Genomic DNA, 14,254 nt, shown 5'->3' on the forward strand with positions numbered 1-14,254 from the left:
TCCCAGGCTTGCCTTTAGTCTGTTTTACTGTGCTGTCTGTGGTACAGGGTTGCTGAAAACTTTGTCCTGTAGTGCCACTTACTGGACATTTATGCTAGTAAATGCAATGTGCGGCAGCTCTTAGGTTTTGTCAGTTGATGCACCAATTTGAAATAATAAAAAACATAAAAGCGGTAATGTCCTGTGTAAATATTATGAATGCAGTAAAGCTTGGGGAAATTAAATACAGTAAAGCTCACTTCTTAAACGAGACAGTAGTTGTAGAAGAGCAGAAATCCTCATATTCTGGTTGGCGTAGGGAAGAGTTTGCCCTGTAATAATCTAGGAATTCTTTTGTGTGAAAACATGCAGTTGGTTAAATTCATTCCTAGTTCAGTAAAGACTAAGGTCTGAATTTACATCTGGAGGTTTGCAGGACTCTTATTAAAGGAGTCTTTAGGAAATAAGAAGACTGAAAGGAATGTTCCCACGGGAGCCAACGTATTGCTTATTTAATGTATACAGCTGTAGTCTCTAGGTACATGCTTTCTGCACATACTATTAATATTTGGACTGTAATATAACCAGCAAGATACTATACCCTTTATGAACATATAAGAAAACACATGCTTGAACTTACAATCGGGGCACTAACCGAGCTCTGTGTGTATTCATTGTATGTGACCGTCTGTGCAGGAGTCTTCTGAAGATCAGGACTCCTGAAGAATAAAGCTATACTATTAAGCTGCAGATGAATATGCTCGATCCCACGTTCTGGGATCGTGCTCTCTTGGTTGTTAAAAGCAGAGACTGGCTGGAGTCCCTGGCAGCCCCTTCCAGCTCACCCACCTAACTCTCCTTCTTGTGGAGGGCATAGGCAGGAATGGTACAAGCCTGGCTCTCACCTCGGAGAGGAATCAGGATGAAGCCAAAACACACATCTGCATCTTGCAGCTGGAAGATGCTGCCAGATTTTGCTTTTTTAAATGCAGCTTAAAATATTTGTAACAGGAAGATTAGTGGGGATGAAGGAACACACGTAGTCAGAGGTTAGACAGTCCTTGTGAATACCCATATTCACCCATTTGCCCAGTTCTGTAGCTCGTGAGCAATTGTTGTGTGGTTGTTGGTCAGAGCCCTCTCAAGATTTTAGTGTTCATGGCAAAAATTCAATTTGGCTTCTCATCAGTGAGAGGAATGACTAGTCCAGTGAAAGAGAGGTTATATAGCCATTCAGTACCATCTGCACTGAATCTAGAGAGCTTGATTACGTCTAGGAGTGAATGTGTCCATCATAACTAGCTTTCCATTTCACAACTCAGAGAATTTAGATAGTAATATATTTTACATTAAAGAGCCGGCAAGTAGAATTTCTCTTGTGACAGTGCAGAAAAGACTGGGAGGGGTTTAATGCAGATTTACAAGTTAATGTCTTTGGCATATAACAAAATTAAGAGGCAGAAGACAGGAATCCTTAGAATATAAACAACATACCACTGTATCAGTTATGCACATTGGCAATTAATTTGTTTTAATGCACAATATCTAGCTATACCTATTTTCTATATGAGATGTCTTTCCTGTTCAATCATTGAGATGTTTTTAGCAGCAAGTGTTAGGGCTGGATACCTTCAAAGGTGCATTCAGAATTTGATTTATCAGTGGTCATGGGGACTGGGATCTGTCTGACAAGATTAAAAAGAGCTAAAGCAGTAGAGTACATAAATGTTGTATAAAATTCAATGTGCAAGAAAAATGTAATGCATGGGTGTCAGTGCAAGCCTTTTCTTTTTCATGATGCAATCTCACCTTGGAATATCTGTACCTTCAACTGTTATATTTATATTCATAAGTATGATCTAAGCACTAGAGCCCCAGGTGGAAACGGATGTGTGGACATCTGAGATTTGATCTGTGTCAGAATGAAAATCAAAGGATCAAGTGATAGTAGGAGTCACTGCTACAGTTTTCAGCAGGTATGAAATTGCTTCTATAAAGCAAGAACTTCATGCAAAAACATGCTTGGGTTTATGTAGATAAAAGACGAGAAGAAAGATTGCTGGAAGTTTATTCCTAGCATGCAAGTTAGGCCTCAAACCGTTGTGAGTGTAATAGGCGCACAGCGGTTTCCAGTTCAGTTTGGGATGTCCTACAGCTCCTCCTACAGGCAGACCATCAACAGCTGGAAAACAGCACAACCCTGGAGGTAATCCCCAAAACGTTAATTCCACTGTGGAAAAATAAGTGTTTGCAAAATTTACAACTGAAATTTTTAACTTTTCATTGAAAAGCATGAAGCGAATTTTCTAGCTAAAAGCTGAAAACAAAATCCTGCCTACAAGATTACATTTCTACGAAAAAAAGTATTAAGAAATCCATTTTTTCACAGTTCAGTTTCAACAGCAAAAATTTCACCAGCTCTACCCCAGACACTATCCATAAATACATCTGTGGGCCTCCACAAACGTTTAACCACTGATTCTTGAAAAGCGCGTTAGGAATCCAGTCTGATACGCAGGCGTATCCTCATGTCCATTAGGAAGCTGAGCTGGAGAGAGAATAGCAACAGCGTAACTGAGCACTATTTTTCAAAAATCTCAAATGGTTGCACATCTAACCCCAAACAGAAAAGCAATGAGATTCTGTGAAGATATAATGCGGAACGGCCATAACTGCTAGAAAGAATGAAATGCTCGGGAATCCGCTCCTCAGCCTGTCTTTAACAAAATCAAAGATCTGCGTTTATTTGACTTTTTTTTAAGGTACCGTGTGCAAGAAAGCTCTCATCTTTGGGAGCGGGTTTCATAGGGAGGCATTATTGTATTACTCCCGATCCCTTTTTAGGATTAGGGCCTGAGAGTACACTACTTTTCTAAGGGTTGTTTTACTGCGGTTTCCTCCGGGCATTTCCCTGCTGCCGGTTGTTTTCCGCACTCCTTATTACAGCAGGCGTGATGAAAATGAGCGAGTAAGTGAAACCCATCTTTACTGGCACAGCTGCCTTTGGGCCCCCCCCTCTTCTGAAGCCCCCTCAGCTGCACCGACGACCCAACTATTCACCGACCACACCCCGCCACGGGGTGCCCAGCAGTTCCCCTCCCCGGGGCGCTGCGCGTCGGGGGCACTCGGCCCCCCGCACGCCACGCCGACCCTCTCCGGGGCAAACTCGCCCCCCTTAACGTCAGAAATTCACCCAAAACGACCTCGCAGCGGAAGCTGCGGGCCGCGGCGCCCGGCAGCACCGGCAGGGCGCAGCCGCTGCCTCAGCGCGGCGCTTCCCCCCGCGGCGGCCCCGTGGCGGCGGGGAGGCGGCGCGGCGCGGCCCCGGCGGGGCGGAGCGGGGCGGAGCGGGGCGGAGCGGGGCAGCCCGGCCCGGCCCGGCCCGGCCCAGCCCGCTTCGCCCCGCGGCCCGCGGCGCCGCCGAGCCTCTTCCGGGGAGCGCGGAGCGGCCGCGGTGAGTAGCGGCCCCGGCGGCGCCGGGCTGCCCCATCCCCGCCACCCCCCGGCCCGCGGGAGGAGGCGCCGCTGCAGCGCGTGTGTCGCCCCCGGCCCCTCGCCGCGGCCCAGACCCTCCGTAGGGGCCCAGGCCCGGGTGTCACCCCCCCCATCCCCTCACCCGCGGCCCAGGCCCTGTGTCACCCCCCCATCGCCACCACAGGGCACAGACCCCGTGTCGTCTCCATCCCCCCCAGGGCCCCAGACCCTACGTCACCCCTGTCCCCTCTGTGTCCCTCCCTCTGTCACCCCCTGTTCCTTCCATAGGGCCCCAGGCCCTGTGTTACCTCCCATCCCCTCCATAGGGGCACAGACCCCAAGTCACCCCCATCCCCCCCAGGGCCCCAGACCCTACGTCACCCCTGTCCCCTCTGTGTCCCTCCCTCTGTCACCCCCTGTTCCTTCCATAGGGCCCCAGGCCCTGTGTTACCTCCCATCCCCTCCATAGGGGCACAGACCCCAAGTCACCCCCATCCCCCCCAGGGCCCCAGACCCTACGTCACCCCTGTCCCCTCTGTGTCCCTCCCTCTGTCACCCCCTGTTCCTTCCATAGTGGCCCAGACCCCATGTCACCCCCATCCCCCCCATAGGGGCACAGAACCTTTGTCATCCCTGTCCCCTCTGTGTCCCCCCTGAGTCACCCCCTGTTCCCTCCATAGTGGCCCAGACCCTGTCTCACCCCCATCCCCCCCAGGGCCCCAGACCCTATGTCACCACTGTCCCCTCTGTGTCCCCCCCCGTGTCACCCCCTATCGCCTCCATAGGGCCCCAGGCCCTTTGTCACCCTCTGTCCCTTCCATAGTGGCCCAGACCCCGTGTCACCCCCATCCCCCCCAGGGCCCCAGACCCTATGTCACTGCTGTCCCCTCTGTGTCCCCCCTGTGTTACCCCCTGTCCCCTCCATAGGGCCCCAGGCCCTTTGTCACCCTCTGTCCCTTCCATAGTGGCCCAGACCCTGTGTCACCCCCATCCCCCCCATCATAGGGGCACAGACCCTGTGTCACCCCCGTCCCCTCTGTAGAGGCCCAAACCTGTGTCACCCCCCAACGCCTCCGTAGGGGCCGAGGCCCTGGGCCGCCCCCGTCCTTCCCAGCCCCCGGGCAGTGGTGATCACCCCCTTTCCTAGGGATGTTCTGCCTTTGCACTTATCACGTGCGTCAGACAGGTGACTGGGGGCTGCCACAGCCTTTCCCTGTGCCGTCCTCCCTCCACGAATAACCGCTCCCTGCTTTCCCACCGTCTCCAAAACCCCCTCCCGAAATTGCACCCTGACCAAGGATCGTCCTCGCAGCTCGGCGTGTGACCCCAGGGCGGCGGATCGCAGCCTCTCTGTGCTGGGCCATCGTCTTTTCCCGAGGAGGAGCACACCTTGCAACTTGGAGGTCAGCCATCTGCTAACCAGAGGCGGGGGGGTTAATTCTGCATATTGATTTTTTTATTTAATGAGTTATGAACGATTGAGGGTAATTATAATGATGCGTATTGAGAGGGTAGGGGGCAGTGATGACTGGCTTTGTACCAAAGTACAAATAAAAAAATCTCCTGTTCGGATCCTATCAGGAAAAGAGATATTATATAGTGAAAAACTACAAGAGAGGACCATGAACATGCTTGGACAGAGCCAGATAATCCTACTTAAGTTTGGCTTTTTAAAAATCAGGAGCAGAAAAAAGTCAGGAGCAATCAAGAATGAAATAAAATAAGAGCTTGAAATAACCCCTTTTAGCAAAGAAACTGTTTTTCTCCTTAATAAAGAGGAGAGGTGAATGTGTAATGGGTGAAACGTGTCTGTGTCATATACCTCATGAGATGAGAGCGGTGACAGGAGAGATGGCAAATTGAGAGCACACGCTGCTGAGCTGGCTGCTGCAACCTCTAACATCTGGAGGTAGCTTTAATGCAGAATGATGAAATCTCTCTTTAAGTTACACACCAAAGATGGCTGCTGTTTTGAGGAGACGGACCCAGCAGCAGGCACTATCCATTTAACGCAGACTGTTGCTTTTGTTGCTAGGCTACAAACGGGCCCTACATTTATAAGCAAAAAAGTATCTTGTAGTGTTGCCATGATTTGCTTTAGCCAGCATTCAATTTGCTTTTATTAATGTAGCAGGAAAAAAGGATATTGCGGACAAAGATTTTTTGATTTAAATAGATATTTACTGGTGGAAGCCGCTTTGGGGAAGAAAAACTTGGCAAGTGGCTTTGTTAACATTTGGTGCAAGTATGTTGCATCATACTTCCCCTGGTCATCAGCTGTGCTGCCTCTTTCAAGCTGAGGTAGCAAACAGTGCAAATAGAAGAATACCGTTGCTTAATGACTCCGATAAGTCTGATATGTGCTGTTTTGCCATCATGGGAAAATGCTTTATTCCCCTAAATAATCTATTAGTGCTTCTCATTTAAACTAATTATACTGGCTTGATTGACGTTCCTGGAGAATGCATTGTGTACTTTTCTTTGCCAGAACAATTGAAATATGGGTTAAATCTGGGTTTGCCTTCTCGCTGTTGCCTTGCCAATGTGTTGTAGTTTTAAAGTAGAATAGGGCACCTTTTACAAGCAGAGCAGGGGTGGTGGGTATTTCTCCCAGAAAGGAAAAATCTGGGGTTTTTTTCAGGCAGAGAAACCCCCAAAAGAGCCAATGTTTTATTTAAGGAATAAAAAGGCCTAACAGGATTCTTAAATATTTCTCTGTCAAAGCACCATAGAAGATGCTTCAAAAAGAACTGAGTTCTGCAAAAACAAACAGACAAGTTGCCATGATCGCTTCATTTTATAAACATGTCAGAAGAAGGAGAGAGGTGTTCCTCTCCCGTTTTTATAGCGGAACTTTCCTCAGCCTGAAGATTTTCCAGCCTACGTCTCGCACTTCCTTGAACAGGGCATTGACTATTGGACATCAGGCTGTTAGGGGACTGCTTTGAAAAGTGGCGATCTGGGGAGCCTGAATATGTCATACCTTCTTTTTTCTCTCTCCCAGTGCATCTGCACATGACATTTTTTCAACAGCACGTGGCATTAACTTTTGAACTGTTCTGTAACCTATTGGATTATGATAAAAAAGAGGTACTGCTGTTACCTTCTATTCTTACTGGGTTTTAAAAGGAAAAAATGACTTCATTCTCCTCTTCCAAAAAGGGACCACTTAGCTGCTTCTAGAAGATTTTGGGAATCATGTTCTGACCTAAGTGCCTTTATTTTACCTGGAGTTAGGTGTATAAAAGCAAAAAGTAACAGAAAACTCTGTGTAGACAGTGAAGCAGCAGTTAACCTTGTCTGGTACCCAATCTAAGGATGCTTGCTAAAGGATCCCTGCTCAAGACAATTCTGGCTTCTGTGTCCGTTCAGAAAAGCCTGCTTCCGGGGTGGTTCTCCGGCTGTTTTTTCTCACAGAGATCTGACAATATCACACTCCCTAGCAACTAAAAAGTAGTTCCTGTTCTTTAGCTGTTGTCAGAAATGCCGCTCTACTCCACAGAATACTGGCAAAAGCTCTCTCCATCTCTGAGGAAGGGACGTTTTGACATTAGGGATGCTTTCTGACTCAGAACAATGGTTACAGCTTTAGAAATGTGTATTTAGATCAGATATGGAATTCACGGCTATACGAGCAAGAAATCTCCCTGTTCCTCTACTCCCAATTTCACTTCACATTCTGTAGAAATTAATGATACATACGTGATGAAGTTTCTTACTTGTGGAATGAATTTTTTCAAGCCTTATGTTAAAACACAGGGTGCAAATAACGTATGAAAAAATAAATGGTTCCAGTGAAGACAGAAAAGCTGCTTTTCGTCATTCATGCGCTGCTGCCTGAGGTTAGGTTGCCTAGAATTTCCCAAAAGAGTTGATCGTGCACCTGTCTGGATTACTCAGTCATGCAGCAGTATCTAGGCCCCCCGTTTGCGAGTTTTTTCAGTGCAGTATTAGTAGCAAGTACAGTTTAAACTTTGTTAAAAACCTCATCTTTTGTTTGCAACCACATTTCTTTTTATTCATGTTAAAATAAATGATCAAATATCTGTGTTGTTGAAAATTGAGTAGTATGTCCTGTCTGAAATAAGACATTGCCACACTTTTGGATGTTGCTTCAATTTGAAAAGTGGTTATATGGCATTCAGTTTGATGTTTAAAAATGTGAACTTTGAAAAAGAACAGCTGAGAGTTGAATTCTTGACAACTCCTGAATCTGCATTTTGTAGAATTGTTGCAACTGCTGTTGTTAACCTTTAAACAAAGTTTAAAGTCTTCTACTACTGCTGATTCTGCGGCAAAGCTAAACGTAGCCTTTGAACTGAAACTGTTGATTAGACTTCATGCTGGTTTTTATGTATTTATTTTTAAGGGAGGCCACTCACTTATTTTTAAGCTCCCCCCCCCCAGTTAATGGTAGTGTTAAACATTAGAATATGAACTTGCAGATGATTCCATCTGATCAGAGAAAGGACAACAAACTTGAATGTGTTTAAAATTGGGACTGTCAGCCCAGTTCAAAATATCTTTCTGATTGAAAGTACAGGCTGCAAAAGATACAAAAGAATTATTGATTTAAAATATTGTTGTAGAAGGTTATTAAAAATACAGAGTTGAGAGTGTCTCTTTGGATAAAATAAGACTTTATTTTTAGTCCGTGATACTTCAGATGTCTGTAAAACCTCCTTATTCTGAAGAGTCCGTAATCAAAAACACAGGTTCCCAGGCAGGTGCTGCAACATTAGAGGTGAAGCACAACACAAAACACAAGCCAGTACCATGTTTTTTAGATTGTTTTTGTTTTCTGGACTGGCATTACTAGAGCTGGGAGAGGATGGGGGAGAGAAATGAGGAGGCGGCAGCAGGGAGACGGGGAGAGAGAAGGGAAGAGGAGAGGATGGCAAAGAAACGTACTTTAAAACACCCGGGAAGTGCAATCTCACACAGCGTTTTCCTCTCGGTAATCTGTGTTGTGTATCGTCGTACCTCGTTGCCAGCTGTCTGCAGAACCACGTCTTCCTAGTGTTTTTAGCTACGCTTTTGGTGACAAGCACATGGCAAGCCGTGGCCATTTCTTTAGGTTGGCAGTCATAAGCGGTCTAGAAATTTTATGAACAACTGATCACCGTTGCAATTCCCAGAATTCGCCGTGATTCATAGGAATAGTCACAGTGTGAAGCACATGGGTAATTAGAGATCGGTGTTGGCACTGGTGAGTTAAATAGCACCAGCAAATGTTCCCAGGTACGGGAACGTGGTCTCCTGTGCTGAGAAATGGTGGGAGTGCAGCACGGAGCAGCTCTGGCCCACGACTGCTGACGTTCTCCCAGGCAGTTCTGGAGCGCCACGAGGATTAGCCGCTGTCCTGCATGGGTAGTTTGGGCACAGCCCAAATTTGGAGATTGAGAGGGTTTAATGATACAGACATGCCAGAGAACATAGTCTGTTCTTAAGTACTGGTTTAATTTACTGGTGTAGACTATTCAGGGTTTGCAGGCATAGGGGGTTCTATTAAAAACTTTATTAATTAATCTGAGTGTTTAGTAATCTGTGTTGTTTGAAACAGTGAAGATTTGCCTTTTTTTTCCCTTTTTTACTGCGTGTTTTCCATGATAGATGTAACTGTTTAGCTGTGTCATCATGTATTCTTTGTCTTTTATCCTTTCCAGTAGTGGTAATCCTCCTAGGCTGTGAATGTGACTTCCGTGACTTTTCCATTTGAATTATTTTAGTAACTGATAAGTTTGTATAATTAGTGTTTTTTCCTCAAATCATCTGTTAATGGAGCTGCTTGAAGAAGAGAGTTGTTTCAATATCTGACTGGATAATTTTGTTGCTTACTTTTCCGCCTTAAAATTTATGGTGCTGTTGATTCAAGGTTTTGCCCTATTATAGGGGTAGTCTCCCCTCTGTCGGTACTTATTGATTAGCAATAACTGTGAAAACAATAAATTCAGATACTAAAATGTAGGCAGTTCGTGTTTGATAGTTGAAGTTTGCCTTTATCAGCTGACTGGAACTGTAACAGCAAATATTTTTACCTTTGTTCTGTAAGATCTGTGCATTTACCTTCCAGTCCCTTTGCAAACTTTCTACTTAGCTCAGGGTTCAGATGAATTTATTGTAATTTGGTTTAACCTGAATGTCCTTTTTTCTTTTTCTTTTTTTTCCTTCTCATCCAATTCTATTATGGATGTTCAGATAATGAGGACTTAAATCTTGCACACACGTCATGTAAATTGAAAATTGTATCACTGAAGATAATGGAGTTACATCCTTGACAAAGTAATTTATTTAAAATAACAATCAGGTCTTAAACAGCTTTGTTGTAATGCTTTTTTTATTGTGTATTTGTCTGGATTATGCAAGCAGCAACATTCTTCTAAATTTGTATCTGAATATTGAGGTGACAGACAGCTGGGTAAAATACTGTTGCAGTAACTTAAATTGGGGGTATTTTACCAATTTCTTGCAGTTTCATAGTCTTACCAGAAAAAAACCTCTGCCTGACTGTTTATGGTGATGGCTTCATAGCTATTTGATAATACATCAGTGAAACGATATTTGTGCACAGTTGCCATTTCTACTTTCTAGTTATAAAACAAAATGTCTAAGGAGATCCCTGGCTTGTGCTTCTGCTTTATGGATTTTTTCCCCTCTTTACTAATAGGAGCAGAGAAATAGTGAGGAATATCTTACAGACCCTTTAGTTCTAGAAAGGGTACTTTCATTTTTAAATAAAAGATTTTGCTAGAAAATCTGTAAATTTTCGAGACAAATTCACTAGCTCTCTTAGATAGGCACCTTTGTAACAGCTTTATGATTCAGAGTTGTCACACTATGAGTGTCCTGAGACTAGCAAACTTACCAACCTTTCTGCTTCACCACAAGTTTATGTGTCACCAGATTATATTATTTCAGTGTCTGGGCTTTTTACACTCCCTTATACGGCATCTATTCCTTCTCTATGGGCATTGGTGGCCTGTCCCTGCCCACAGTCTTTGATTTTTGTTTTAAACTAATTTAGAAAAGCATTGTTCCTACTAACATTGTCAAGGTGCAAGTCAAATACAGCGTATCAATAAAATTATTTAGAAGAAAATTCTTTTGTTTACCTAAATAGATGTCATCTACAGTTTTGATCCTTTCTTGTGCAAAACCTAATCTGTTTCAGGGTGGACACTTGTCCCCCTCCTAGTCTGTGCAGAGTTGAAGCCTCTCTAATATACTTTACCTTCGTAAAGACTAAAGTCATTGCTTTCTCTTGCTGTTGACGTCTTCTTAAACAAACGCAGATTTCTAAGCGTACGTATTGGTCAGTGATTCCAAGCATGGCCTTTTGTTGTAGCTCATGACAAAGATCCTCCTTTAAAATACGTTTTTCATGTTCCTGCTGGGTTGCTTTTTGTTGCTGCAGAGCTACAGAGGTTTTGGATAGATTTACGAGAAGAAAGGGAGATTGTTAGCATGTGTTAAGGCCACCTTGCCCTCTCTTACCCCTGCTAAGTAGATCACGTTAGCGCTTTCTACAGTCATGCCTTTGTTTTACTATGAAGGTACGCAGGGAGTGGAAGTTTTTCCAATTTATAGCGAGTTACGTCTCTCTTGCACCCATTTTCTTCATCTGTAATGTAGACTTTCAAGCTCAGACTGTGACAAGCTGCAACATTTAAAATTGTCTATGCTTCATGTTTCTCGTTCATCATCCTCCCTGCAGGTAGAGGAGTAGGCTTCAAGTTTGCCCCATGCCTGGCTCCTCCCGTATCTGCAGATCTTTAACTTTAGTGAAATGGTGACCCAAGCTAGCCATGGCTTAGCCTGTTGGAGAAGCGTGGCAGGACCAACCGTGATTCCTGCTAATGGCACAGGGGAGGCAGCAGCCCCGAGTATGACGAATGAGCTGCTAATCCGTTCATTTGGCCAGTGCAGTCTCTCCATGCAGCTGCGTGAAATTCCGTTTTCTTTCTTAGGGTATGTCCCTACAGGAAGATGAAGGCATGTTCACAGCAAGGATGGACATGCTCAAGTCAGTTTAATGGTGCAGTTAAGGATAATTATTAAATTGTTAGGATGTGAGTTCAGTGCTGGCTAGCAGTTCAAGTCAGAAATGGTGTGTGAGCTCTTAGGTTGCTAGCCCGTGCTGGTTTCCTCTGTGCCACTTACTACATTTTTGCAGTTGTTAACGGCTAACTAGACAACCTGGGGGTAAGTACACGTACTGCAGTCTTACCCACGTTTTGCTGTGCTGAGACATGCTCCCAGGCTGGTGTCTGTCTCCAGGCTAATCTAAGAGCTTGCTGCCACCAAGAGAGAGATCTTTCCTCCACTGTCCTGCCTCCGCTCCTGGGTATGCACATCCACATCCTCTCCCTGGCTTCAGCGCTCCCAGACCCTTTGCTGAGCCAATTCAATATATTAATCCAGGAGATCAAGCTGGCCTCTCTTTTCTTTCTACTGCATTAGTTTGCTGCGTGACTATTAAGTTTTATCAGCACAGCACATAGCACGAGGGGCATCAGACCTGGCACAGTCAGGAGACCATGTAGGGAGCAGGGTGGAGATAGGATTTGGAAGTGGTACCTCCTCCATTTTCTGTAGTTTCACCTTTTGCTAAATTGCATGGCCTAAGTGAAGTTATACTGAATTGAACACTGAACCATCTGCAGTGAAGGCAGATCCTTACTGTTTAGATTCCTGATTACTAAAGGACTTGCTTTTGTTGACAGAAGTGTCATACATAATAAGAGCAGTTCATTGACAACCTAGTAGCACATAGGAAGCAATTTTTCAGCACTTGCTGATCAGAGTGAAAAGAAAGAAAAGAGCTTCTGTTTATGGGCTGCTTTCTTAAGTGTTCGTTAGACAGCTTTAAACAGATTAGCATAAGCTATTCAAAGTGGGTTTTAATCTTTCCTATTGAAATTGGTAATTTAATTATAAAAATATTGAAACTCCTTAGACTTTTCCACAAATAATATACCAAAAGGGAAGCATTCACAGAATGACCTATCAGCCCAAATGTGCAAATTTTTTTTTTTTTCCCAGTGGAAAAGAATTTTTGAAGAAATGAGTTCAACCTGCTTTAGTAGGGTACTGCTTTGCAAAACCAGCTGTTACCATTTTAGACCGGAAGATGGTCTGGTCTTTCAGAATATATCACTCTTTGCTGGAGGGCTTTTTAAATTGTGTAGTAATAAAAAGGGAAAAGAAATCTAAGAAGCATCACCTGTTCAGGTGCTCTATGTGAGAACGCTGCTCTCCAAATCTGTCCTCAGAGTCTGCTTTCATTTCCGTGGTCTGTGTTCGTTCTGCAATGCCCCTGGTGAGAAATGTATCACACAAAAATAACCCTTCTAATATAAAGGTATGAAGCAGTGTGTCCACACAGTGGTGTTATGTTATTTAAGTGTCTGTTCCTTTTATTTGTGCTTGAGGAAAAGGATATTCCTTAACGGTGCTGAAAAGGTAGTGAAACCTGTACAAGTCTTTGGAGAAAGTTGCTAAATGAAGCAGTTGTAGATGGTTCTGGTGTAATGTCAGTTGTGTATAATCATGGTACAAATATCTTCACGTTTCAAGATTAGTTTAGTGAGTGATATATTGCTATGGCTGCTTGCTTTCTTGAAGGTTGTAAAATTAATCATTTCACTGTCGGAGGATCCTAAGTATATAGTAAAAGACACTAATAAAAACTGCCATCCTATAATGAACTTAACAGTGGGGAAGGCAGAGGTGGGGGGAAGGGAAAACGATTATTTTTTCCCTACTATATCACATTTATTAGCTGTCTAGTATCCTGAGAAGATTTGGGACCTTCTCTAACTTGATGGTGAAACTTTGAGGTATGAGAGATAGCTGGATTGGGACTGTATTTACTGTAATTTGGAGCAGCAGTGCTAATGCTCCTTGAATTCTTGCTTTATGATTATTTGTTTTAGTTAATTACTGTAAATTTGAATGCCTGGAAAGGCCTTGGGGAAAAAAATTTTTTTCTTGAGTTCTCTTGTACCAAAGAAAAACTGAAGTCCACTATGGAAAGATGATACTGTGAAAGAGCAAGAAAATGTATTCAGTAGGTCTGATCTAATAACATTAAACATTTAACAATGTCCATTGTAACTGTTGAAGCCTGTATTTGGCAGGTATTTCCATGCAGTTGTAGCTTCCTCCTTAAAAGGTAAAACACTATGGAGTGAATAGTTTTCAAATATTCATTACATTCACCAAATATAATCAGCATATTTTTCTGTTACACCTTCTAGCAAATTTCAGTTGTAATGCAGTAAGTTGAAACTGTGCAATAATTGTGCAAAATAAAATAAAAATTGCAGCAAATAGCTCAGATTCCACATGAAATACATCTGATGGGAGAGGAGATGACGCCGTAGACTGCAGGAGTTTTCGTTCCACCCAGAGGTTGAGTGTTGCAGGTTGGAGTCAGGGCCAAGTGCAGTGAACAGATCTTTCTAGCTCAAGACAGAAAGTGATAAATCCAACTCAGTTCTCAGTGAGGTCAGTGGGGGTCATAAGAAGGTCTTTAATATTATTATTATTATTATTATTATTATTATTATTATTAGTGGAAACTGGCTTTACTTCATCCTTCATTTGTTCTGATTTCATATTTTAATATAGAAAGACACTGCATTGGATGGGGAGAGTTATAAAAAACCTTGGTCTCATGATTTCAGATGATCGCGTTATTAATGGTGCCGTTTGCTGGGGATACTCAGATATGTTTTCCTTTGTCTACTTAAGAATTCAGAATGACTATTTAATGCTTTTGTCAAATAATCCAGGGGGG

At 43.7% G+C, this 14,254-nt stretch overlaps 1 protein-coding gene across 5 annotated transcripts in view; it reads left to right on the forward strand.

Annotated features, from left to right (window-relative positions):
- The first annotated feature begins 3,361 nt into the window (after positions 1–3,361).
- The window catches only part of SFXN1 (sideroflexin 1), a 30,491-nt gene continuing 19,598 nt past the window's right edge, over positions 3,362–14,254 (forward strand). For 3 of the 5 annotated variants that reach the window (XR_010885661.1, XR_010885660.1, XR_010885662.1), the window contains exon 1: positions 4,779–4,856. The gene's annotated coding sequence lies outside the window, so the exon portion shown is untranslated. Of the gene's footprint in view, positions 3,434–4,751; positions 4,857–14,254 lie in introns of those variants that run through there. The other 2 variants (XM_067305147.1, XM_067305145.1) reach the window with 2 other exon arrangements.

This window comes from Apteryx mantelli, chromosome 14 (assembly GCF_036417845.1).
Source record: "Apteryx mantelli isolate bAptMan1 chromosome 14, bAptMan1.hap1, whole genome shotgun sequence".
In the NCBI taxonomy this organism is placed as follows: domain Eukaryota; kingdom Metazoa; phylum Chordata; class Aves; order Apterygiformes; family Apterygidae; genus Apteryx; species Apteryx mantelli.